General features: G+C 48.6%; 2 long non-coding RNA genes across 2 annotated transcripts; one reads left to right on the forward strand and one right to left on the reverse strand.

Annotated features, from left to right (window-relative positions):
* Nucleotides 1-3,066: 3,066 nt before the first annotated feature.
* LOC145525422 (uncharacterized) lies at nt 3,067-9,663 on the reverse strand. The gene is made up of 6 exons (XR_014068201.1): nt 9,061-9,663; nt 8,243-8,338; nt 6,789-6,911; nt 6,435-6,519; nt 5,235-5,353; nt 3,067-5,130 (listed from the first exon to the last, which is right to left on the reverse strand). It is a non-coding gene; the product is annotated as an uncharacterized LOC145525422 (long non-coding RNA).
* A 114-nt stretch (nt 9,664-9,777) lies between these two features.
* LOC145525421 (uncharacterized) lies at nt 9,778-16,629 on the forward strand. The gene is made up of 4 exons (XR_014068200.1): nt 9,778-9,876; nt 10,750-11,190; nt 14,198-14,431; nt 16,494-16,629. It is a non-coding gene; the product is annotated as an uncharacterized LOC145525421 (long non-coding RNA).
* The last annotated feature ends 6,080 nt before the right edge of the window (nt 16,630-22,709 follow it).

The following is a 22,709-nucleotide window of genomic DNA, read 5'->3' on the forward strand; positions in this document are numbered from 1 at the left end:
ATTTGTTACCTATTCTTGTAACCTATGTATACCTATTCTATAGTAGTGTATATATGTCAATCCTAATCTCCTAATTCATCCCCCCTGCTTCCCTCTTGGTGTCCATATGTTTGTTCTCTACATCTGCGTCTCTATTTCTGTTTTGCAAATAAGGTCATCTTTACCATCTTTCTAGATTCCACATATATGAGTTAATATGCGATACTTGTTTTTCTGTTTCTGACTTACTTCAGTCTGTATGACAGTCTTAACATCCATCCATGTCTCTGCAAATGACACAGTTTCATTCCTTTTATATGGCTCAGTAATATTCCATTGTGTATGTGTGGTACAAACTACCACCACAACTTCTTTATCCATTCCTGGTTTCATTTTAAAAGTTCACTGGCTGCTGTCTGCAGGGATTGAAAGCAAAACAGAAAGTAGGGCTTGTCCTGTGAGGGGAACCCCTGGTATCCTGGTGAGACACAATGTAGCCTGCACCAGGTTGGCGGAGGCAATAGTTGTGGAGAGAATTGTCATCATCGGAGAGAGTCTGAATGTATAGAGAGACGATCCATTAATCTATCCAGCAATTACTGAGCTCTAGCTATAATGCCACACAGCGCTAGGTGCTGGAAATACAGCGAGGGGACAAAGTTAGACAAGATCCCAGGCTTTCAGAGCTCAAAGACATGAAAGAAGAAATAACAGTTTTGATCAGATATGAGGGGAAAGATGCAGGTGTTTTGGCTGCCCTGAACCTGTAGCCGTTTCCAGAGACGAAACACATCAGTTGGAGGAAGACTTACCACCTAACCGGGAGAAGTGCTGAAGAAAACTCTCTCTGGAGATGCTATTAATCCGGAAGTTATCCCCACCATCCTGCAATATGGCAGCCTTCTTGGAATAAGCATATGGCCTCCCAAGGTGATCACTTTGAAGGGGAAACACCAGCTTGGGATGGCTGGGTGCTGAGTTGTGTTAAAAAAGAACCAGGACTCTGAGTGGGTGGCCTCCCTCTCTCTCTGGTCTTTAGAGGAAATTAGGAGGCCTGCGGGGAAGACGGGGAGAGGCCCATTAGCTCTCCCCAGTCCTCCTTCCCCGACTCTCAGGCGGCACTGTCTCCCCCGTGACTGATGACGAGTCATGGCAGGGGGCTGATTTAGAAGAAACGAGGCCAGGAGACCCCTCAGCTCCCACGCTGGAGACACCCCATTAATCTTTAACAAACAGGAAGTTCCAGGAAGCCAAGCGCTCAAGTAATGAGGCCTGGTTTTCCAGGACTCCCTCCAGGGAAAAGGAATTAACCACCAGAGGTCCCTGAGCAGGAATCTGATTCCCTAAGGGGAAGGGGACTTCCTTGGCCATCCAGTGGTTGGGACTTCACCTTCCAATGCAGGGGGTCACGGGTTTGAGCCCTGCTCGGGGGCACATGCCTTGGGGTCAAAAAACATAAAACAGAGGCAATATTATAACAAATTCAATAAGGATTTTAAAAATGGTCCACATCAGAAAATCTTTAAAGAAAAAAGAGCGAGGGTGGGCTTGTTCTCAGTCTCTTTCATTTGGGGCCACCTTGACTATCCCCTCTACAGACTCAGGCCATAAATACCATCAATTCCCTAATATGTCTCTTTGTGGACACTCATGTTTATTTATTCATTTGTGTTTTGTTTTCTTTCGCCTGGTCGTGCGGTTTGCAAGATCTTAGTTCCATGACCAGGGTTGGAACATGTGCCCTTGCAGTGAAAGCATGGAGTTTTAGCTACTAGACTGCCAGGGAATTCCCTGGACATTCATTTTTTAAAAAACAACTTTACTGAAGAGTAATTGACATGCAGTAAGTTGCACCTATTTAAAGTATAACTATCTTCCCAACCCAGGGATCGAGCTCAGGTCTCCTGCACTGTGGACAGATTCTTTACGGGCTGAACCACAAAGGAAGCCCAAGAATACTGGTGTGGGTAGCCTATCCCTTCTCCAAGGGATCTTCCTGACCCAGCAATCGAACCCGGGTCTCCTGTATTGCAGGCGGATTCTTTACCAACTGAGCTATCAGGGAAGCCCTTTGATACAGCATATGCCTATAAAACCATCACCACAGTCAAGATACTAAACATATCCATAACCTGCGAAAATTCTCTCTTTGCAATTCTCCCTCTTCTCTCTCTCCACACTCCCATCCCCAGACAGCCTCAGGTCTGCTTTCTCTCTCAGTATAGATGACTTTGCATTTGCTAAAGTTGAATAGGAAAGAGGTCATATAATATGTAGTCTTTTTTGATCTGTCTTCTTGCAGTTAGCATAACATTTGGAAGTTCATCAATGCCATTTGTGTGTATCAATAGTTCATTCCTTTTTATGGAGGAGCAGTATTCTGTCATGTGCGTAGACCAGAGTGTTTATTGATTCCTCTGCTGATGGACATTTGTAAAGCCATTCTCTATCATTTTTAAAAACACATTAAAAATGTTTATTTATTTGGCTGCATTGGGTCTTAGTGGTGGCATACAGGATCTTTAGTTGTGGTGCTTGGGCTTAGTGACTCTTGAGACATGTGATACCAAGGCAATGGCACCCCACCCCAGTACTCGCCTGGAAAATCCCATGGACGGAGCCTGGTAGGCTGCAGTTCATGGGGTCGCTAAGAGTCGGACACGACTGAGTGACTTCTCTTTCACTTTCATGCCTTGGAGAAGGAATGGCAACCCACTCCAGTGTTCTTGCCTGGAGAAGCCCAGGGACCGGGGAGCCTGGTGGGCTGCCGTCTATGAGGTCACACAGAGTTGGACACGACTGAAGTGACTTAGCAGCAGCAGCAGCAGTTCCCCAACCAGGGATCGAATCCACATCTGCTAGCATTCCAAGGCAGATTCTTAACCACTGGACCACCACAGAAGTCCTTCTCTCTTACATTTTAAATAAACTTTTAATTTTAGAATAGTTTGATTTAGTTTGATTTACAGGAAAATTGAAAAGCTAGTACAGAGAGTTCTGTATACACCCACAGTCCGTTTCTCCTATTAGTATCTTACATTGCTCTGGTACATTTGTCACTTTCAATGAACCGATATTGATACATTATTATTAACTGAAGTCCATCCTTTATTTAGATTTCCTTAATCTTACCCATTGTCCCAGGATCTCATCCGTGATACCACATTATACCTAACGGTCCTAACTCCTTAGGATTGTCTTGACTGAGATAGTTTCTCAGACTTCCCCTGTCCCTCACCTGGGGTTTGTCAGATGTTTTTCTCATGACTAGATCGGGGTGATGGTCTTCAGGAGGAAGACCACAGAGGCAAAGTACCATCCTCATCACATCGTATCCAAGGTACATCAATGACCAACATGATTTCCTGCTCTTAACTTTGATCGCTTGAATGTCTTAGGGTTCTAAAACTCTATAATTCTAAGATTTTAAAATTCAGTAATTCTCACACTTTGTATATTTTATTCTAAAATTCTATTAGCTTAATATTCTAAAAGTCTATGCTTCCCTGATTCTTATGCAATTATAAAGCTTCAAGGATATAAGGCACCTTAAAGCTAGTTTATAAAGTTAATTCGCTTAATATTCCTGTGTTCTTGTGCTCAGTCACTTAGGGTCCGGCTCTTTGCAGCCCCATGGACTGTAGCTGCCAAGCTCCTCTGCCCATGGAATTTTCCAGGCAAGAATACTGGAATGGGTTGCCATTTCCTCCTCCAGGAGAGCTTCCCAACCCAGGGATTGAAGCTGCATCTCTTGCTTCTCCTGCATTGGCAGGCAGATTCTTTATCACTAGTGCCACAAAAATTCCCAGATCTTACCCATTACATTTTCTAAAATTTTATGATTCTTAGGTTATATAAATTAAGAGCTGTCAGGCTTTAGGGGTTCAATTTTAAAAGATTTCTCTAATTCTGAAATTTTATGGTTCCGAGTTCTTATAGAGCTAGAATCATAAGATTCTCTTGGGCTAACATTTAGAACCTCTGATTTTAAGATGCTATTGTTTTGTCTCCAGAAATTCTAAAACAACATAGTTGTAAGTGTCTCTTGAGCTAATATTCTAAAATTCCTTCACTCCAAGATTCTATGATCTCTTACAGAATCTGCAGCTGGAGAGATATCTCTGAAGCCAAATAGTCACTGTCCCAGTGCTTGGACCCAGATTCTCCTGGGGCTCACCAGTCCAGTTCTAGATTTAGGTCAAGATTCAGCACCTGGCTCTGGAATAGAACTCAAAGATCACCAGCTCTAGGTGGCTAGCTGCTCCCCATCCATGAGGGGCACCTTAGGTGCACTGAAGACTGGCTCCCGTGGACCCAGGAGCTGTCACAGGCATGGAGATGCTGCCTAATTAAATGAGCAGCCACCATTTGGTGGATGACAGGTCCTCAAGAGAACCAACACAGGACCAAGAAGTTGTGTTGAAGGCTCCTTAGCTGGCAGGCTCTTGTACCTGATGTAAACGGAGAGCTGTTTCTTCAGACCCTTTCCTTCTTTTCCTATTTTGAAGTTTTGCCTGGAGCCAGTCCTTGCTAAAGGCCAATTTTCTTCCCCATCTCCTTACGATTTATGGTCCTTCCAGGTTGCTATCTTTGCTGGGTAATAGAGATGAGAGAGCAAAGTGGATGATCATTTTGAGCAGGAGAGATGTCAAAGCTATTTATCCCAATCCTTCCAGTTTCTTCTCACTTTCCATACAGCTCTTGGAGAGGATGTATCAGGCAGGGGGGTTTCAGTTTCAAATACAGGAACCCCAGTGGCTTCTAGCAACTGCAAGCTGAATTTCCTATGCTATCAGGTTAGCAATCCCAAGAAAGAACTCTGCCAATTAGGATTGTATTTGGCTGCAGATGATAGAAATGCAAGTACAATAGTTGAAACAAGCAGAGGGGGTTATTTTTTCACAAGTAACAAGAAATCCAGAGATAAACATTGCGTTTGTAATCCAGACAGGAAAAAGTAGAATGGCAGAGAGCAAAGGGCTAAGAGCTTTCTCCCAGGGTCTTCTGTTTTTCCTTGAGGATGAATGTCCTGCCAAGGACTGCCACTCATCTCATCGCCTAGAATTGGGTCACATGGGCACTGAGAGCTGCAAAAAGGTCTGAGCAAACATTTCAGTTAGCTGCATTGCGGCTTCAAGCAAAATCTGGATTCTGTGGATAAGGAAGAGAGGAAAAATGGATACCGGTAGGTGACCAGCAGCATCTGCCATACCAATAAAACTTATGTAATTGGCGGCAGACAACAAAGAATCTACCTGCAATGCAGGAGACCTGGGTTCGATCCCTGGGTCGAGACGATCCCCTGGAGAACGGAACGGTTATCCACTCCAGTATTCTTGCCTGGATAGTCCCATGGACGGAAAAGCTTGGCAGGCTACAGTTCACGGGGTCACAAAGAGTTGAACACGATTGAGCTACTAACACAGTTACACACAACTAAAGATAGGAGAGATGCCTGATGTACATGGGTTTCAGGCATGGCTGGATCCAAGTGCTCAAACAATGTTGTTAGTAATCGTGGTTCCTCTGTGTGGCTCCACTCTGGGTGGCAAAATGGCTTCTAGCAACTGCAAGCTGACTTCGCTATGCTATCAGGTTAGTAATCCCAAGAAAGAAGGATACTCCTTTCCTAGCAGCACTGGGGGGTGGGGGTGGGGGTCAGACATCCATCTCTGGCTTACTCCAATATGGCTGAGCACAGAACTTGTGGTGGAAAACATACTCGGGTTGACCAGGCTTGGGGAGTGTCCTGGGGCTGCAGGTGGGGTCAGCTCCAGTGAAACCACATGGGTGGAGACCATGGAGACGGAGGCAAGCACAAGCGGGGACAGGTAAGGTCATCTGTTTCCACACTAGGATGGACATGGACATCCCAAATTGTTGCCTGGAAAATCCCATGGACAGAGGAACCTGGCGGGCTACAGCCCATGGGGTCTCAAAGAGTCAGACACGACTGTGCGACTAACACTTTCACTTTTTTTTTTTCACAGAATGCTAAACATGGGCCAAGCATCTCTCTACATGCTTTACATGCATGTTCTCACTCACTCTCCTCACAACAGCTCCATAAGTAGGTAAGATGATGGAGGCTGGGGAAATGGAGCGTCTCCATTTTTCTCCATGTTTTTTCCATTACTCCTAATGAAGGTCAACAGAGGTTCAGCAAAGTTTCTGAATACTGAGTCATAAGTCAGAAGAGTTGGGTTTCATTCAGTCATCACATATTCCTTATTCTTCCTGTGCAATTTCAAGTTCCTCACATCCCTCTTTAAAGACCTCAGTACCCCTCTGGGAAAGGTGCAGACCTTCCTAAAACCCTTTCATCCTTAAGACTGTTGGCTCTGAGGACAGACACCTTTGTTTCATTCTAGTCTCTGCTGCTTCCCAACTCTGTGGCCTTGGATAATTCACCTCCGCATTTGTAACCTCCGTTTCCCCAACCTCCATCAACCTACCTACTCATGGAGCTGTTGTGAGGAGGATGAATGAGAACATGCGTGTAAACCATGTAGAGAGATGCTTGGCCCATGTTTAGCATTCCTGAAAAAAAAAAAGTGAAAGTGTTAGTCGCACAGTTGTGTCTGACTCTTTGAGACCCCGTGGGCTGTAGCCTGCCAGGCTCCTCTGTCCATGGGATTCTCCAGGCAACAATTTGGCAGTAGTCATCATCACCATCATCCTGGTTATTATTATTATTACCAGCCTTGGGCCCCTGCCCCAGGAAGATTCCCACAGTCTCAAAGCGTCATAGCGATGTAAACAGACCCTCAAACATGAACTCAGTTCCCTTTGCCTACCTCTCATCTCACCTCCAACAGCCAACTGCCTTTTCCAGCTTTTGCTTGGGTTGTCTCCCCCTCGTCATAGCTTGGGGGACAGTGGCTGACCCCTTCTTTAAATTCATCTCCCTCCGTGTTCCAGGAGGGCCATCCCTGTTGGAAAAAAATGACTCACAAAAGATCCCTCAGCAGCAATTATCTAAATGGGAGGCTGGGAGGGGGAGAGCCATTTAGAATCCACTTCATTGCGGGATTAGCTAATTAATTAACGGTTTCACTGACAACTCGTCGGAGAAGTGTGTGTTAAACAGGAGCGCAGTGGGGCATGATTTATAGACTTTGACACCCCCATCCCCAGCCTCTCCAGCCAAGCCCCCTCCCTCCCACTCACCCCACGGCCCCCACCCTTTTGCTCACCCCCCCCCCCAGAGCAGGGAAGCCTGGGGACCCTTTCGGGAGCTCTCTCTGGGGTCTTGGGGCTGGGCTGCTGGCTGAGGGAGGGCGGGGCACATGGAGATGACAGAAGGGCGGCCAGGGAGGGGGTGGTGGACTGGGGTGACAGGGAGACAATGAAGAGATAACAAGGCAGCTGAGGCTCCAGGGGTGGCTGCATCTGCCCCTTGCCCCCAGCCCAGAGCCACTCCATCTGTGCCCGTCCCGGCACGCAGGGTCCCGTAGGCCCCTGCTGGTCACCGCTGCTCCCCCCACCTCCTAACAGTCCGGGGCTTTTCAGAGTCCCGTCCACGCTATTCGTGGAAACGAGAGCACTGTTCAGGGAGACTGGAGACTGGGCTTCAACTTTCTCTTGGGAAGGAGGCTTTCAGAGGACTTCAAATAGATGAGGGAAGATGAAGGGCAGGGCGAAAAAGCAGGGTGAGAAAGACAGGAGCCGGAAGTGAGGATGGTGTACATTCTCACCGACTTCCTGCACCGAGGTTTCTCCAAACGCATCCCGCAGGCCACCTGCACGAGCATCACCTGGAGGACGGTGGGTCAACCCCATGCTTGACCCAGATAGAGCGTACACCAACCCAACATCAAACTCAGCTGTGGGGCCAGGTGTATGCAGTGTTAACACCCTGATTCTGAATGCCAGGAAAGCGTAAGTGCCTGACCAATGTTTTGCTAAAGGAGACCACCAATTTGGTCCATACAGTGAGCCTGGTAAAGTCCAGATCTGTATTTCAGCTTTGGATTCTCTTTGCTGCCATGGAAATTCTCAGCTGGCTGCAGGGTGAATGTGGAGGCCCTGAAGTTGCAAGGCAAATGTTCTGTGGGTAGACAGGCAGGCAGTTTTTTTGGGAAGAGGTTCTGGATCGCCCATAGATGCTCTTAAGCTGTGGGTGACCTTAGAAGGGGTGCTGTATGCTTAGTCGCTCAGTTGTGTCTGACTCTTTGGGACCCGTTGGAGTGTAGCCCTCCAGGCTCCTCTGTCCATGGGATTTTTCAGGCAAGAATACTGGAGTGGGTTGCCAATTCCTTACCCAGGGGATCTTCCTGACACAGGGATCGAACTCATGTCTCTCGTGTCTCCTGCTTTACAGGCGGATTCTTTACATGCTGAGCCATCAGGGAAGCCCCTAGAAGAGATGAAGATCTTCAGATTAGCTTCTCTGAAATTCAGTTTTCTTCTTCGTGATTCTGGAAGAATCATCCAAGTCTTTCACACCATGGACAACAGCAAAGAGATGCTTCCCAGGGCCACCCATGAGACACCCCTGCACCCCCGCAGGGCTCTTTCCATCGGTCCCCCATTCTCTCCCTGCTCCCACCAGCACCCCCACACTGAATGGGATCCCCACTTCTCAGTCATTAGGGGTTTGTTCACCAGGTGTTGAGAGAGGAGGCGCCTGGGTCATGCCCATCAGGAAGGTCCTTTCTCCAAGGAGATGTTGGGGGGTCTTGATGGAAACCACCCCGCCAGGGGGGTGGGGGGATGGAAAGAGAGGAAAGGGGTCCATGTCTGTCCCACTCCAGCACAGAGGCTTCTGAAAGAGGACTTGGAGAGTCCATGATACCTTGTGTGGTAGGAACCATTGTCCCCACTGTATTGATGAGCAGAGGCATTAGATTAAGTGGCCACATTAGTGAATAATGGAGTTCAGTAAATGTTTCACATATATGTAAACGTGCATATGTTATATATGTATTATGTGTGTGTGTGTGTGTTAAAGGCAGTAAAAAATATATATCCTAAAAGTAGAGCAGTTCCTGGCACACAGTGAGGACTCAGTAAATGTAATTATTATTTTGCTTTATGTATCTACAAAGCAGACCCCACCAGGAGCCCAACATTCATCACCTGCTTCATCTTCACAATGGCTCCCTAAGGAAGGTAGTAGAATGCTTTCCATCACACAGGAGAAGAAAGGGAGGCACAGAGAGGGTCGGAGGCTCCCCCAAGGTCACACAGTGAGTGTTGGTGGAGCTGGATGTTTGGAACTGGGCGAAAGGGGTAGGCGGGCGGTCAGAGCCTGACATCATCGCTGCCAAATCTAGAGACCTCATTTTGCTGGGAAGCCTGTGTGAGCGTCAGGCCTGCTCACTCTGCCTCAGCTGTGGACCCCTTCCAGGCCCAGGTTTCAGCCTCGCAGACAGAGCCAGGTGTCGAAATCCCTCCTCTGAGTCCGCAGGTGGGGAGGTGAGGCTCAGAGAGGGACAGGGGCTTGCCCCGGGTCACACAGCCCACCAGGGGCAGGGCAGGAGCAGACCCTTGACCTCTCGCTGCCCTTGGCCCTTCCCAGCTCAGAGTTCAAGGATGCGGAGAGGACCAGACAGGGGTTAAAATCCACCCAAACGCGGAACGGCAGCCCCAGCCGCCCCCGGCCCGGGCTCACTCCCAGACCGCCGCCCCCACCGCAGGCCGGCCCGCATCTGGGCGCAGGGAACAGATTTCCCGTTTCACACAGCGCACAATGGGCCGCCTCAAAGGCGCGCCGCGGGCATTGTTCGGGCCGGCGCCCGCGCGTCCTACCTCCGCGCGCGAATTAACCCCCGTCACCCTCGCCATTGTCGCCGCGCACTTCGGGGCCGGCCACAAAGGCGCCAGAAAACCCTGCCGTGTTCGGAAGGATGGGGGTGGGGTGGAGGTGGGGGGAGGGAGCCACCGGGATGCGAGGTAGGGAGGGGGCGCAGGCAGGATGGGGCGAGGACCTGGAGGGAGGAAAACCGCCCAATGGTGGGGGATGGGGTGGGGTGCAGAGTGCGGCCTGGACGGGAATGGGGGGACGGAGGGGGAGGGGAGGGGCTGGAACAAGCAGCAGGGGCACAGGCAGGATGGGGGGGCTAAAGCATGGGAGTTGGGGTGCAGGCAGGATGGAGGTACTGGATATGGGAGTGGGGGTGCGGGTCAGAGCCTGACATCATCACTGCCGGATCTAGAGACCCCATTTTGCTGGGGATCGGGGCGGTGAGGGTGGCGGCTAGAGCAGGGGCGGGGCACAGGCAAGAAAGAAGGGGCACTTGGAGCCCAAGGGTGGGAGGGCAAAAGCGGGGCAGAGTAGGTGGGGCAGGCAGGATTGAGGGTGCTTGGAGCGGAGGGAGGTGGCTGGCAGAATTGGGGAGGGGGGCGCAAACCTGCTCTCCTATCCACACCCCCTGTCTTTGGGTCTACATTAGCTTTCTCTCTCTCTCTTTCTCTCTCTGTTCCTCCCCGCCTCCATCCTTCCCTTCCTTTCTCCCTTCTCTTTTTCTTCCTCTCTCCATTCTTTCTCCGTCTGCCCGTGACTGTCTCCCTGTCTCTATCTATCTCTCCACCTTTGTGTTTCCATTTCTTTGCCTCTCTTATAACTTTTCATTTCGCTTTACCTCTCTGATTATTTGACTCTGTCTCTGTCTCCATCTCTGGGTCCATCTCTGTATGTCTGTCTCCATTTCTCTGCCTCTCTGATTCAGTCTCTTTCTCTCTGTTTCTGACCATCTTACTCTGTCTCTCTTTGCTGCTTTAATTCTCTGTTTCTGTGAATGTGTCTGTCTGTCTGTCTCCCTCCAGGACAAAGAAGGATGCCCTTGGTGGAGACTCTCAGCCCCTGCAGTTGGATTGCTGCCCTGCCCCCTGCCCCTCCTCCTCCCACAAACAGTTGTGTTGACCTCTCAGGAAAGAAGGGCGTGGGTGGGGGCTTCATGGAGCCCATTGTACAGATGGGGAAGCTGAGACTCAGAGGTGTCAGTCCGGTGATTATATGCCCTGCCCTGCCCTATTTTCCGGAGTCAAATATTCAGAAAATAACCAAGTTGTCCAAGAGTGACCTCTAGCATCCTGGGACATTGTCCCTTCTCAGCAGGAGTCTGTGTCTTGGGTCCCCCAGGTAGGCAGGCAGGCAGGCCCCTAGGCCCCCAGCCCCCAGCCTTGGATATAGCTCTTGGAGACCCCAACTCACCATCTCCTACTCAGCTGTTAACGCCTCCCAGACAGATCTGTGCTGCTGCTGGGGTGAGTCCTCCTCTGGGGCCTCGTGCTGCACTGTGGGGGTGGGGGGAGGGGCGGGACTGAGGAGGGGGCACCCTGGCTGGGGTGGTGGCACTGATTCCTCCCCTGGAGAGAGACAGCCCCCAGCCAGGCCTGCTGCGGGTTAGATAAGGAGCAAAGCCACACAGCTCATCCTCCTTTTTTGTAATCTCCTCCACCACCATCCCTCCCCAGCACCGACTCCCCCACTTTTTTTTTTTATATCATCTTTATGGCTTTGGAATTATCTGGGCTGACACTGTATTCATTTAGCCAAGGGCAGGTGGGGTCACAGGAGACAACTTACTCATGTGCGTATCTATTCTCTGTGTCCCCCTGCCCCCACTCTCTAGTGGGGACTTTGGAAAAGAGGGAAGAAGGAAACAGGAGGAGAGGTGGGGGACGACCAGCTCAGGACAGAAAAGAGATTCTGAGTGCCAGGGACCCTGTGGTGACAGAGGCCAGTTCTCAGCCAGCCATGGCTGAACCTCTGTCCTCCCCCCCTGCTCACCTCCTCCCCCTTTGAGGAGGAGAATCATCTAAGGTTTAATTAAAGGGGCACTGGATGACAAAGGAAGTGAGTTTTAATAGTGAATATTCCTTCCTTCCTTCCCTCTTTCCTTCCTCAAAATAGACCTCAAATTTCAGAACATGGATTTAATTGTCACCTGGCTTGAGTCCTGTGTGAGGCTGTATGACTTTGGGCAAGTGGCTTCACCTCTCTGAGCCTCAGGGTCCCCATCTGTAAAATGGGGACAACAGTAAAGCCCACCTTTTTTCATGTTATGAGGATTAAATGAAAAGTTAATGGAACTGCTTGGCAATCACTGAATATATAGTAAGGGTAGTATCATCACTGGAGAAGTCAATGGCACCCCACTCCAGTACTCTTGCCTGGAAAATCCCATGGATGGAGGAGCCTGGTAGGCTGCAGTCCATGGGGTCTCGAAGAGTTGGACACGACTGAGCGACTTCACTTTCACTTTTCACTTTCGTGCATTGGAGAAGGAAATGGCAACCCACTCCAGTGTTCTTGCCTGGAGAATCCCAGGGACGGCAGAGCCTGGTGGGCTGCCGTCTACGGGGTCACACAGAGTCGGACACGACTGAAGCAACTTAGCAGCAGCAGCAGCAGCAGTATCATCACTGCCCTTAAAACTGATTGCTTTTATTACTTGCTCTTTGCTTGCTATTTGCTAGGGGTGCCCAAAGACAACTTACACAGCCTCTGCCCCCAATGGTGCTCTCTGACGTGAAAGAATGGCCCTCCTTTCAACTGAGTTAGGGTTTTTGTTTTTGTTTGTTTTGGCCATGCACAGCTTGTGCAACCTTAGTTCTCTGACCAGGGATTGAACCCTCGCCCTCTGCAGTGAAAGTACCCAGTCCTAACCAATGGATTGCCAGAGAAGTCCCCCAAGTTAAGTTTTTCTTAAATAGTTTTTTTATTTCTGGACAGGAACACAGATATGTTCACAGTGCTTAACAGTGATACCAAACTTCCGAAGCAGATAAATTACAGGTGGATTATACTCATCACCAAACGATCCACTACAGGGATTTTTGAAGTGGTAAAGAAGACTGGAAGTATGGAAATGTTAACTGGAGCTCGCTCAGCCTGGCTCCCCTCTGGAGCAGTTGATGGTGGGGAAGTGAAACAGGGTCTGGCCTGAGATAGGAGCTCTGGGTTTGCACATCTGACTGACTGGGCAGTTGGGGGCAGATGGCTTCCCTTCTGAATCTAGTTTGCCCACCTGCATGATTGGTAGACTAGATCACATGTCTGCAGCTGTCTCACCTTCACACTTGACCATGTGCTTTTGTTGCTGCGCTGGACAACCATTTCCCCTCTGGCCTCTCTGCTTCTTCTCCTCCCCTCTCCTCTGTCATCTCCCTTCTCCATATCACAGCCACAGAGATCTTCCAAAAACCTGAATTAGTTTCTTCTGCTTACAACCTTCAAAAGCTTCCCTTTATCTTCAGAAACCTTATTTTGGCCTTTGAGGCTCTCGATGACCTGGCCAACTCGTCTCACCTCCTCCCACTCCCTGCCTTGCCCACCTAACTCCATCTGCTACAGTTCATTTCTACCTCAGAACCTTTGTGCTTGCTGGTCCTGTCTGGGACACTTTACCCCCAGCCACCCTGGCTCTTTCTTGTCCTTAAGTTCCCAGTTGAAATGTCACCATCTCATGACCACTCAATCTAGTAGACCTCTAATGTTCACTCTGTCCTCTTTATCTTTATTATCTTATTTGTTCTTGGCACTATCTGATACTATCTTGCATCTTTGCTTGTTTCATGTCTGATCCTCCCATCAGATTGTCAGCCAAGGGCAGGAAGCGGATCTGTCTTGTTCAGTAGGCATCTCAGTAACTTAGAGAGGACCTGGTGCATAGCAGGGCTCAATGAGCATTTGTCAAATCAGTCATTGAACCCTGATGGTTCAACACACTACTAGATGCATTTTTAGTTATTTATAAGTGAGTGAGTGGTTTCCTAACTTTTGCAAAACAAAATATGGCAGGAATTCAGTCACATAGGACAGTCTCCTTGGGCACTTCCTTGCAGGCTGGCATGCTGTCTTGGAGCAGGGATTGAAAGAGTGGGTTCTCAACCTCCCCAGGGTGACAGGTGACTCTCAGCCAAGCCCACTCGGTTGCAGCTCAGGAAACATTTACTGAGGTCCTGTTGTCGGCAATCTTTTTAAAATAATTTCTTATTTAGTTTTATTTTTGGCTGTGCTGGGTCTTCCTTCCATGTGGGCTTTTCTCTAGTTTCCTGGGCTTCTCCTTACAGTAGCTGCTCTTGTTGCAGAGCACAGACTCAATTGCTGTGGCGCATGGGCTTAGTTGCTCTGCGGCATGTGAGATCTTTCCCGATCAGGGATTGAACCCATGTCTCCTGCATTGGCAGGCTGCTCTTTACCAATGAGCTGCCAGGGAAGCCCCTGTTGCTGGCAATCTTGATGACAAATTATTGTTTTCCTTTGCAGGACTTGGGCCTGCCTGCCATGAGTCCCATGATAGAAAAATGGTCACCAGCGACTGGCCTGAACGGTCTCCACAAGTCAGCTTGGCCACAGAGTTCTAAAGTGATTTCCGTCAGCCAATAAACTGGAGATGCAGGATGAAATAAAGCTCTCGGAGAGACTCATGGGAAATGCTGAGGGTCTGAGGAGGAAGCGGGAGGTTCTGAAGAGATAAGGCTGAGATGAGAGGAGAAAACGGTAGGCGAAGAGATTGCATATTTAGTCCCTTGTTCGGGGAGGTGAGACTGGGTCTTTGCTTTCTCGTTCTCTTGCTTTGAATTGATTCTGAGACTCTCAGAAGATGTTCGCCTGATCACCTTGAAACGATCATATAAAGTAGATGCTGGAAGGGACCGATATTTATTGAGGGCCTACTATGTCTGGACCCACATAAACTAGCTTATGTGATTCTCTCTAGTCGCCACCATAACCAACACCAGCTGAGTTTGGTATCCTCATTCTGGGGACTAGGAAACAGAGGTTCAGAGATGCTAAGTGGTTTTTCTAAGGACACACAGCTCATGAGTGCTGAAGCTGGGATTTGAACTCAAGTCTGTCTGGTTCAGTGCTTGCTTTTTTCATGATATCTCGATGGGTCCTCAGCTTGGAAATGAAGATAACGGAGATGTTGGGAGGGAGGAGGGATGATGCTGGACAGTGTGGTCACGGTGATAAGATTTGGGAGGGCTGGATGGGGTAGGGGTTTGGCTCCTAGAAGGCATCCGGCATCCATGTTCCCTGTCCCACTCCACCCGTCCTCTCTGCCCCCAGTCCGGAGCCTCTGCTGGGGGAGGGAGGGAGGGGGGAACTAAGCATCATGTAATTGCCCTGGCTCTTCTGTGAAATTTGTTTCGGGACACATTAGTTCCAGTGAATTTAGCTGAACAGCGGGGAGCCCTGAGAAATGATTTGCAATTAGCCGCAGCCCCACGGCCCCCCATTGGGACGTGAGACTTGGGCACCGAGTGGGGAATGGCCAGGGGGTGGGGCTGCCACCCAGTGCCCGTGGAGACGGTGTGGCACTGGCTGAACTTGAACATCTCAGACCTGACTGGTCTCTGAGCCTGGTGGGGCCTGACTGGAGCTGAAGTAGGGACAGTTTGCTCCCAAATGGTCAAGGCCAAGACTTAGTCAGGCCAGAGGGGCGTTAGGAATGATCAAGATCTGATCTTGCTCTTCGTAGATGGGGTGCTGGATGGGGCTCTGACCATGGCAAACTCCTACCTCTGTAGGAATGGTACCTGGAGCATCTCTTTGCAAGTCACTGTGCTCCGGCACTGTGCTGGGTACTTCCCCTCTGATCATAAATCCTCCCTAACAGGGAGGCAGGGAGATGACTCCTGTTTGCAGGTAAAATGGATGTTCGGAGAGGTTACGGGGTTCTTGCAAGGTCACTCCTGAAGTGGAGGAGGAGGACTTGAACTCTGGCCTGTTGGACTCTCCAGGTCATTACAGCTGCCTCTGACGGTGGCCTCCAAGGGGGAGGCAGAAGAGGGTGGTGATTAAGGCCCATCAGGCACAAGTCCCAGCTCTGGCTGTGTGACCTCCACCAGGTGACTTCTGCTCTCTGAGACTCAATTCCCTCATCTGAAAAATGAGGCTACTACTGCCCATGTCATAGTGTTGTTTCTAGGTTTAAATGAGAATATAAGGCATTATGGCAGCAGACAAGACTCAGTGAATGACAGACGTTATTATTGCATCCTGGTCAAGCTTTACTGGAGAAGAGAGAAGCATCTCGTGGGGCCTGGGGGGTGGGCTGCCTGCCGGCAAACATGCCCTCCTCAGTATAGTCAGTCTGCTCTGCCTCGAGGCTTTGAGTGGGTGTGGAGATGACCAAGACAGCCCAGCCTCGTGTGAACACTCCCTAATGCCTCTGGAGTGAGCCAGGTAGGTGGGGCAGTGAACCATCATGGCATGCAGAAGTGAGCTGAGGTGGTGGTCAGGGAGGGCTTCTAGGAGTTGGTGACCTTGATCTAGAATTGTCCCTGTTATGACTGTGAGATGATTGTGAGAATCTTCATTGCACACCCGCAGGGGATGCCCTTCCCATTGTGTTCCATGTCATACAACACAGCCACTCTCATTTTGATAAAGTAAACACTTGCCCCATGCCAGGCACTGTTTTAAGCTCCTTACAAATATTTTTAGCTCATTTGTTCCTTACTTAATCTTACAAGGTGGCTCCTATTATAAGCCCATTTTTATTTCTTTGTGGTTTTTTTTTTTTGGCTGCACCATACAACGTGTGGGATCTTAGTTTCTGGACCAAGTATCAAACCCATGCCTGCTGCAGTGGAAGCATCGACTCTGGACTACTGGACCTCCAGGGAAGTCCCTAGGCCCACTCTTCAATGAAGAGGAAAATAAAGCAAGGACGGCTTTTTTTCTCTGGTCACACAGTAAAAGGTGTTGCTGGGAATCAACCCAGGCCTAGACAGTTCTCGAATCACCCTAACCATTATACTCTCCTCCCTACTTCCCCAATGCCTTTCTTTCTCCTTTCTGCTGGTCAGTTGCCACTCACTGTGCTCCCATAAATGAACCAGTCAAGGCAAGACAGTCAGGCGTGCTCCCCACATGTCATGAGAACCCTGGGTAGTGACTCAGGAGTGGCAGGGACCCCATCTAGAGTCTGACCTCAAAGCCAGCCGGCTTCCTTTTCAGGGTAGGGTGTGGCCAAGCATTTTGCTAAGTGTAAGCCCAAGACCCTGAGGATGTTTAGGGATTCTCCTGTGAAGAGGAAGGCGTGGCTGTTGGCTGTCAGCCGTCACACCTCCTGCTCCTCCTGACATAGCTCCTGGCACATAGTAGGCCTTCAGCAAAGTGAACTTGGCCATCTCAGGGAAAACGTTTCCCATCTCAGAGACTTGCCTGGCCCCAGCTGATAGCAAGGATGAGAACGACACGATTTGCAAGCAAAGGTGAAGAAAGGAAACCAGCATTTCTGAAACTGCCTCTTCTGCGTTGCTCGGTTTTGGAAGAAAAAGCCAGGCAGTTGGAGCTGGGGGCCTTCATGGAACATGGAGTTCTATGAGCTGGGGTGATCAGGGAGTGCTTCTGGGAGGAGGTGACCTTGATCTAGAATTGTCTTTTAGGATTGGGGGCTCCACATGTCACAACTCCAAGGGGTTTTCACTTCTGTCCCTGTCCCAGACCAGAGAGGTAGGTCATTACTACAAATAAAACTGAGGACCTGGCTTCCCTGGTGGTACAGTGGATAAGAATCTACCTGCCAGTGTGGGGGACATGGGTTCAGTCCCTGGTCTGGGAGGATCCCACATGCCATGGAAAAACTAAGCCTGTGCGCTGTAACTTCTGAGCCTGTGCTCTAGAGCCTGCGGGCCGCAACTACTGAGCCCACAACCTACAGTAGCTACAGTAACTACATTCAGTAGCTGTAACTACTGAAGCCCGTGTACCTAGAGCCTGTGCTCTGCAACCAGCCACCGTGATGAGAAGCCCTCACAATGCAACGAAGAGTAGCCCCCACTTGCCTCAAGTAGAGAAAGCCCTCGTGCAGCAGTAAAGACCCAGAGCAGCCAATAAATAAATAAATCTTAAGAGAAAAAAAAGAATGCTGAGGACCAGTTGATTTGGTACCATTAAGCTAAAATGTAGGATGTCCACCTGTCCCGACTTGCCTAAAACTGTTCATTTTAGCACTGAAATTCCAGCATCCCAGGAAACCCCTCAGTCCGGGAAAACTGGAATGGTTGGTCACCTTCATTTTAAGCGACTGGACTGGGATTTGAAGCCAAGGCCAGCCAACTCCCCTCAGCCCCCTCTCCCCCAGGACCCGCCCCCCTCAGCCTTTCCACCCTGCTCCTCCTCCTCTTCTGAATTCATCAGCTCCAGCCCCGCCACCGCAGCCCCCGGCATGGTCCCTGGAGTGTTGCCCTGTCCCACGCCTTCTGCGGATTTCCCCAATGCCCAGGGCCGTGCTTTCTCTCTTTCTGGCGCCTTATCTTCCTTGTCTTCTTGTGGAAGAAGAGATAAAAGTAATTCTTATGGCCGCTTCTCCACCGGCGGTGGCCAGCCCATCCCCCTCCTGCCGTATTTCCCTGGCCCGGCCAGATAAAGGGTTAGGCCTAAGCACATGTCATTTTCTTTGTGTGAAATCAATATTCAGCAAAGTTTATCTGCCCGACGTAGCAGGAAGTGCTAATTTCATCCGCGTCAATTATTTTGATGAATGTTCATAAAGCTCAGGGTGTGAGAAGTAGATAAAAGAATTACTGGAATAACGCACATGTACTCTACACACACATGGTCGCCCAGGAGTTCACACTGGGGCACAAACAGTCTGGGTGAGGAGAAGGCGTTAACTGACAGCTGTCTCATCTACCCAGGATGTTGACCATTCAAAACATCTCGGGAAGATGGAACTGGGGTTGGATCTGCACCAAGGTGTTGGCAATCTCTGATTTGTAGGATAATACAGTGGTTTTCGACCTCGGTGATTCTGACCCCTAGGAGACGTCTGGCAAGATCTGCAGACATTTTTGGTTGGAGATGAAGATGCTACTAGTATTTCATGGGTGGAGGTGAGGGATGCTGCTAAACATCCTGCAATGCCTAGATCCCAACACAGAGAATTATCCAGCCCATGTTTCAATGGTGTTGAGGTTGAGAAATCCTGGAATCGAGGTTATTTTTTTAATTTAAATTTTAAAAACTGTTTCTCTGTAAATCTAGATCTCTCATTTCCAGTCTCATTTCATGACAAGGAAGTACCTGTGCATTTGTACATATAGTTTTTATTTATTTTTTAACATTAGAATTATTTTTTGACAGTATTTATTTTTTTAATTTCTTGGCTGCACCACATGGCATGTAGGGTCCTATTTCCCCAACCAGGGATCAAACCCACACCACCTGCCTTGGAAGTGTGGAGTCTTAACCACAGGACCACCAGGGGAGTCCCATACATATAGTTTTTAAAAGACAGGATTAAGAAACCAGAGATCAGATGCTAAATACAAGAATAAAAATCTGTATTTAGTTAGGTAATTTCACCTCTTTGGTGATCCCTTGGGGAATTTACAAAAATAAAATAAAGATAAATGTGTTTAAAAAAATACTTGGCCTGATAGAAATTTTCACAGCCTGAACGCCCCTGGCCAGGCAATTGTCACAGCGAGTGGAAATGCATGGTGCTTGCTGGGAACTGATTCCAACGTTCGAGAATCTTTCCTGGAGGTGTGTGTGAGAATGTGCAGGCCCCTGCACTTGGGCACCCCGGTACAGGAGGGTGGAGTCACACATCTCCCTTGCTTGTTTGCCGTTTTGAGCCAGGCATGAAGACAGACCCAGAGGACCCTCTTCCTTCTCCTTTGTTGTTGTTCAGTCACTAAGTCGTGTCTGACTCTTTGTGACCCCATGGCCTGCAGCACGTCAGGCTCCTCTCTTCTCCACTATCTCCTGGAGTTTGCTTAAATTCATGTCCATTGAGTCAGTGATGCTATCTAACCATCTCATCCTCTGCCACCCCCTTCTCCTTTTGCCTTCAATCTTTCCCAGCATCAGGGTCTTTTCCAATGAATCGGCTCTTTGCATCGGGCGGCCCAAGTATTGGAGCTTCAGTGTCAGCATCAGTCCTTCCAAAGAATATTCAGGGTTGATTTCCTTAGGATTGACTGGTTGGATCTCCTTGCTGTCCCAGGTACTTTCAAGAGTCTTCTCCAACACCACAGTTCAAAAGCATCTCTTCTACTTAACAGCAGCCAAATATGAACATCCTATGTCCAACAGCACTTCTTATTCTTAAACTGTCATGTGCTCTTGGATCACCTGAGGATCTTATCAACTTGCAGTCTGATTCTGCAGGTCTGGGGCAGGGCCCAAGACTGTGCGTTTCTCACTGGCTGTCGGGCTAGTCAGGCTTCTGACTCATGTTTCATTGTGAGGTCAAAGGATATGCTATTGCCGTCAAGGTTGGTTAACATCTTGAGTCACCTTTTAGTCTATCTCTGGGTGTAGCAAAAATACTTGCAGGTAAATATTTCTAAATCATCTGGGTCCAGGAGACCATACAGGGACAATGTCCTTGACTGTTAGCAAGCAGTGGGCCAGACAATTATGACTTCAGTTAGACTTCTTGGGCTCCAGTTTCTGCATCTTGACTTACTTTGGGCATCGCTAATTTGGGGGGCTTATTTTTTATTGTCAGTTTCTCCCATGGATCTCTGTTTTGTTTGATTGCTGTACCCCCAGTCCCTAGGATAGCGTCTGCCTTATGCAGATCCTTAATACCTATTTATTGACTAAATCCATGTGCCTTAGTTGTCTTACCTGTAAAATGGGCATGATAACAATGATACCAATTCCTAGGGTCGTTAAGTACTTGCCAAATTTTGGTGATTATTATTGTTATCATTGTTACTATAACTATCATCACTGATAGCTCTGTTTGTCCTCCATGCGTATTGTACCAGTTTCTATAGTTGCCTAACTAAAAGACTCCAAACATAGTGGTTTAAAACAATCCCAGGTGGTCCAATGGTTACGTACTCACCTTGCAATGCAAGGGAATGGGTTAAATCCCCAGTCAGGGAAATGAGATCTCATGTACCTCGGAGCAACTAAGCCTACTTATGGCAACTACTGAAGCTCACGAGCTCTGGAGTCTGCAAGCCACAACTAGAGAGCCCACGTGCTGCAACTACTGAGCCTGCAAGTCACAACCTGAGAGTCCATGCACTGCAATGAAAGATCCTGCATGCTGCAACTAAGACCTGATGCAGCCAATTAATTAATTAAAAAAAATAACCCCTGATTTTGTCTGGTGGGAATTCAGACAGGGCAGAGTGGGGATGGTTTGTCTCTGTTCCATGCTGTCCGGGACCGTGGCTGGCAACCTTTGAAGGCACACTATAACACAGCAGCTGGGGCTAACCTCACCTGGAAACATCTTCAACTCACATGTTTGGAGACTGAACTGGGGTGACGCAGAGGAAAGGTCTGTTGACTGGAGCACCTGCACGTGGCCTCCTCATGTGACCTTGGGCTTCCTCACAGCATGGCAGCCTCAGGGTAGTCAGATAGCTTATGTCGTGGTCAGCTGGTTGGTCTTTTATGACCCAATGTGGGAAGCCACACATCGCTTCTGCCCTATTTGATTGGTTGAAGCAGTCACATGCCCACGCAGATTGAAGAGGCAGGACATAGATGACCTCCACTCAGTGGAGAGGTGTCAAAGAATTTGGGGACCATGTGTTAAATTGTCCACTGAGAAATCTGATACATGCACACTGTGTAACCAGTTTTATTTTCCGAGGATTTGAGACCATGAAGGCAAGTGCCTTTTCTCTTTGTCCCACCTAAACCATGCATCATGGATGAGGGGCTACATGCCATGTTGTGCTGTTATTGCATGCTCAGTCACTCAGTCATGTCTGATTCTCTGCAACCCCATGGACTGGAGCCCGCCAGGGTCCTCTGTCCATGGGATTTCCCAGGCAAGGATACTGGAGTGGGTTGCCATTCCCTTCTTCAGGGGATCTTCCTGACCCAAGGATTGAACTCACATCTCCTGCATTGGCAGGTGGATTCTTTACCACTGAAATGTTGTGTTAGGATTCTTCTAAGCCTCCAGGACTTGAGAAAACACCCCACCTTCTAACAAAAGTCAGCAGCACTTTTTTTTTTTAAAACAAATATATCTGAGGACACTCCTTCTAGGAGGAAATGCTGAGTGTCGATCACATAATATATGATGTTGTGAGCAGATGTCATGATATTATATGATAAAATATTATGAGCAGATGATATGCTATTTATTATGAGCAGGTGATATATGATGCCATATTACGATTATGGATGATGATGTATTGTGTATCCTGGCATATGCGGGAGATTATGTATTCACACGCTCTGGCGTGAAGAGTCTGATTTAAGAACTTCCTTCGACTTACCTACCTCTGGCTCTGCCAGTCAAAGTCTCTTTCACTGAGTGGGACAAAGGATCAAAACTCTTCAATCCTGGGCACTAAGCTATGTGTGGATTTGGGATTTCGGGGGATTTCGGGCCCAGGGGTCACAAATTCTGAGCATCCTGCCACTTGCCCAAGGCTTTGGGTCTGCAAAAGCTGTATCTCAGAAATGTTTGTAGAAGGACTAATATTGAGGATGAAATTGCTGTGGGCCGATGGCTGGTCTGAGGTATATAAAGAAAAAGCTGGATGTGCTCACAATCTTGAAACTAAATTATAAGGAACAAGAATGGAATCAAAAGGGAATGTGAGAGTCAGAGCAGGAATATAAATGACCTTCAGAGGTCATTTTATCAAAGCAACTGTTGGGTGAATACCAATGCAAATGCTGTAGATAAACGATCACCCCTCTCCGATTTGGAGGCATGGAGGGAGCAAAGAGGGGCTTGAATGAGGAGCAGGTCTGAAAACTAAATATCTTCCAATCAATAAGAAATCAATTTCCTTTGTATAAAATTCTAAATGAAGGCCTTGAATTTCTA

Source organism: Giraffa tippelskirchi, chromosome 11 (genome assembly GCF_054371585.1).
Source record: "Giraffa tippelskirchi isolate mGirTip1 chromosome 11, T2T-mGirTip1v1.2.pri, whole genome shotgun sequence".
Classification (NCBI taxonomy): domain Eukaryota; kingdom Metazoa; phylum Chordata; class Mammalia; order Artiodactyla; family Giraffidae; genus Giraffa; species Giraffa tippelskirchi.